This window comes from Cygnus olor, chromosome 1 (assembly GCF_009769625.2).
Source record: "Cygnus olor isolate bCygOlo1 chromosome 1, bCygOlo1.pri.v2, whole genome shotgun sequence".
NCBI classification, from domain to species: domain Eukaryota; kingdom Metazoa; phylum Chordata; class Aves; order Anseriformes; family Anatidae; genus Cygnus; species Cygnus olor.
Window position 1 is genome coordinate 49,696,200 of NC_049169.1, and position 4,592 is coordinate 49,700,791.

The 4,592-nt window shown below is 40.2% G+C and overlaps 1 long non-coding RNA gene across 1 annotated transcript; it reads left to right on the forward strand.

Moving 5' to 3' along the window:
- Nucleotides 1–760: 760 nt before the first annotated feature.
- LOC121076009 lies at nucleotides 761–2,813 on the forward strand. The gene is made up of 3 exons (XR_005823300.1): nucleotides 761–1,005; nucleotides 1,681–1,788; nucleotides 2,618–2,813. It is a non-coding gene; the product is annotated as an uncharacterized LOC121076009 (long non-coding RNA).
- Nucleotides 2,814–4,592: the final 1,779 nt, after the last annotated feature.

The window sequence follows — 4,592 nt, forward strand, 5'->3', positions numbered from 1 at the left end:
AAAATACCAAAAGTCCCACAGAGAGCTGAGAACAAGAAAATTAAGTGATCAGATTTATGTTTTGTGCAGCAAAACTATGTCTAAAAGTTTACAGATATAACCTAAAAGAGCCACAATTTCACATTTACTGAGTTTCAAATCCATATCTAAAGTATAAAAAAATTAGAATGTTTCAATGGCCTAATTAAATTGTAATACAGTTAATTTTATATGCTTAAGGCAAATCTCTCATTAAAAGTGTTAAAATGCTTCAGCTGTCCAGAATTTGCTATAAAAGTCTTTCTAAACTACACACATTTTTTTCTAATAGAATAAATAGAAACACAGTAATAAATGACCAGACTCTTACATTGGGGAAAGTGATAAGTCTGGAGTCTTTTAAGTCAGATTACTTATATTCAGGTTTCACTCCTGTTTATCTTCCAAACAGAATCAAGAGAAGTTATCAAGGCTCTGCAAGCTATGATCTGACATGAGGAAAGGTCCACACAAACAAGAGTTGTGACAATATTTAGCCTATGTTTGAAAATAAGATCTTTTCACAGAAGATTTTCTTAGACGAAAAAAAAAAAAAACTGTGGGGAGGAAACCCTGGTCACAAAGATGGGTGCTGTGATGTCATTTCATTCTTTGTTGGTCTGAACATACAGTGGTGGTGAATGAGATACACTGGATGAGAAAAACATCATTCCTCAGGAATCCATTTTCCAAAACACATTACCCCATATCTTGGAACCACTGATGCTCACTGTCTGCATTGACTCAAGATTCTGAACAGGAAACAACTCTTAAAAACAAATTCTACATCATCCTTAAGAAAAAAAGCGCTTCCTTGCTCATCAGTCATATTGCCATAGCTCATCTCTTCATTTTAGCCTGCAATTAGAACTTTGCAGGGTTCAGGCCACAGAAATGAAGGTCAAGAAAGTGCAGAAAAGAAAGTGAATGAACTGACAGAGGAAAGATGATGTTTCTGGAGAAAAGAAGCATTTGCAGTTAGCAGAGGTAATGTTTCTTTCTCTTTTGGGAAGATTATTACTGTTCTCTGTTAGGTGACTTAAAATCTGGAAAATGTCTTCATTTTATTTATTTTATTATTTTTTTTCCTGTTAACAGCTTCTGAAGTACAGGAATGTTTTTTTCATTCATGTGAAATGCACTAGGAGAGAGTGCAAATTTTCCACCCCAGTAAGGATTTCACAATAATTTTCCATGGTTAAACAGTTGTTTTTCAGGGGGAGAAGGAGAGGAGTTGTTTCCCTTCAGCTTGAAATGTAGTATTGTACTTTACAAGCAGGAGGTCTGGAAAGGTTGTTCAGGAAGTGCAAAATATAATACCTTTTTCCTCAATAAGAGGTGGACCTCTACAGCTGCAATCCCTACATTGTGCTTATCACATGCAGAGCTCACTGTCTGATGCCAATGAGGGCAACCACATTTTGGGATCTGCCTCCCCTGAAATCAGTCTCTCCCAACAAATCAGACTGGCAGCTGAGTCAAGCTAGAGCAGATCTAAGAAGCCAGCCACAGTGTTCCTTTCTGAAACCTACTTTCTGCTGTGATCAGACAGAGTCACGGTGTCTTGAATGCCAGGATCAAGGCACATACTTTATCCAGTTCTTCTGACTGGGGAGAAGGACACGCACGGTGATCATGCTTTTCTCCTGAGGGATGGGTTAGGAGTTATTTTCAGATCCAGCTTTTCTCAAGTTGTCCTTTTATAACTTGAAACCACCCATGTCCAAAAATGATAAGAAGTGAATGATAAAGAGAAAAGAAAAGAAAAAGGTAAGGCGAGAAGGGAAGGGAAGGGAAGGGAAGGGAAGGGAAGGGAAGGGAAGGGAAGGGAAGGGAAGGGAAGGGAAGGGAAGGGAAGGGAAGGGAAGGGAAGGGAAGGGAAGGGAAGGGAAGGGAAGGGGAGGGGAGGGGAGGGGAGGGGAGGGGAGGGGAGGGGAGGGGAGGGAAGGGGAGGGAAGGGGAGGGAAGGGGAGGGAAGGGAAGGGAAGGGAAGGGAAGGGAAGGGAAGGGAAGGGAAGGGAAGGGAAGGGAAGGGAAGGGAAGGGAAGGGAAGGGAAGGGAAGGGAAGGGAAGGGAAGGGAAGGGAAGGGAAGGGAAGGGAAGGGAAGGGAAGGGAAGGGAAGGGGAGAGGAGAGGAGAGGAGAGGAGAGGAGAGGAGAGGAGAGGAGAGGAGAGGAGAGGAGAGGAGAGGAGAGGAGAGGAGAGGAGAGGAGAGGAGAGGAGAGGAGAGGAGAGGAGAGGAGAGGAAGGAAAGGAAAGGAAAGGAAAGGAAAGGAAAGGAAAGGAAAGGAAAGGAAAGGAAAGGAAAGGAAAGGAAAGGAAAGGAAAGGAAAGGAAGGAAAGGAAAGGAAGGAAAGGAAAGGAAGGGAAGGGAAAGGAAAGGAAAGGAAAAAGAAAAGAAAAAAAGAAGAAAAAAGAAAAAGAAGAAAAAAGAAAAAGAAGTAGATAGTAAATTTTGAACACTTCTTATTGGTCCAGTGAACTGAAGAATGAAATGTTAAAGAGAAAGCCTTCTGGGCTATTTCTATGTGTCCTGTCTTCAATGGTTATATCTGCCTTGGTAATGCACTGAAAGTTTTCCAACACTGTTTTTTTTAAGGGACACTGTGTGGTATGTAGGTCAGCCTCTCCAGTGACTTTTTTCTGTGACTTTCTCAGGAGATGATGGATGAAGTGTAGTTTTGTTTTGTTTTCCTTTCACTTTATATCTAAGAGCATGACATTCTACAGATTCATATTCTGAAAGATGTAGTGATTCACAAATAAACCAACAAAAATGAGAGTTAAAAAAAAAATGGTCTCTGAGTTTCAGATATAAAAGCAAGAGAAAAAGCTGGCTTGTCTTTGTTTTAGCAGCACACTGACTACTGTAATAAAAAGAAAAGAAATAATAGTGTCAGGAGGATAAAGAGGCTTTTATGGGACTTCAGGAAAATTAATTGTATCAATTTAGCAATGCTGAATACCTAATAATGGTGAGCAGCTGAGAGTGACTCAGTATTGCATCAAGTATGCCCATTCTCTCAGGAAGTGTTTCAATTCAACATGAGAACCAGACTGTAACTTTTTTTTGTGATTGACAATGACTAAGACACATGTAAGATGCTAGGGGATTGAGTCATTCTTCTTGTTTTTTCTCAAAGCGATAGAAGAAGAAATAATTCAAGAAAATAACCTACCCAGATTCTCAAACTGAACCCAATCATGCTTAAGACTTCAGGTGGTTTTCTAAGATACTATGCCCCTTTTGCTGCCCTTATAATCTCCAGAAGGCAATTAGGTGTTGCTGGCATCCATCTCCGGAGCTCATTCCACAGATCTGCAAGCTGTTGTTGGCTCCATTGCCTTCAGGAGAATTTGGCCTGGCACACTGTTTCTGTGCACAAGGTGGCCACGATTCCTTGAACTCTGCTAATTCCCAAGGGTTTGTGTTTGTCCTGACAGCTAATATAACCTCTGTGAAAAAGAAGGATGATTTTTTGACCATTTTGAAGCCCCTGCTGTAGCCAGGTGCTGCAGTCTTCCATTTACCAGGAATTGGTCTTGTCTACCGGTGAAACATTCAACAAAAGGAATGAAAAAGAAACAACATCCTGACTCAAAAATCATTGTCATCATCATCAGAAACCATGTTACAAGAAGAGAACAACTTCTGCTTCTCTACAAGCCTGCTCTGCCTGCTGAGTGAGAATCCTCCTGGCATAGTTGGTGGGACATTTCCACTCGAGGAAACTCAGCAATAATTTTTTTTAAAATCACAATTATCTGAGGAAATATTTACATGTACATGGCTCACAAAGAGAAATTGGGAGGGACACACCATTCCCTGCAATTTAATCTGTACCAATGCAGCTCTTGTCTGAAAAGGTTATCTTAATATTAAACATGTTGATAGGAGAGATCTGAGATCTGTTGATCTGAGAGCTGTATCCTCATGCAAAAATTAGGAGTGAACAACTGAATGGAACACACCTTATATTCTGCTTTCCAAAAAGAGCATCAATTAGTTATTGAAGTAAATTTAAGGGAAGAAATACATACCCACATACACAATTACTAGATCCAATACAGTCTTGTAACCATTTGAAGGATGGCACTGTATCATGGAGGAAAATTCATAAATGGGAGTCATTTGATTTAAAGTGATGACACAAATACTGCTGCCAACACATTCAGGCAGATTATAACTTAGAAGATATGTCGACACAAAACCACATAGAACTTAAAACTATTACTACTTATTTGTGTTATCTGTATTGAGCCTTGCAACTACTTTCTTCAAGCCAGATTTAGTAAGCATTTATCACTCTTTTAACCCCCTAGGAATACATATGCTCATCCATTTATATAGCACTCCTAAACAGTGTACAAGCTCAAGCCTTAAATTCAGCGTCAAAGTCACCATTCAAATTTGCATCTGTATTATTAGGGTCACAGGTCTCTGGTTTGCAGAGTCCAGCCTATCCTCTGGGTACACAGAGACTGCAGTGAGTTGAGGTTCAGGTGGCAACTCCTTCTCTGCTGCAAATTGCTCTGTTACAACCAATGCAACAAAACATATTAGGATATGTAGA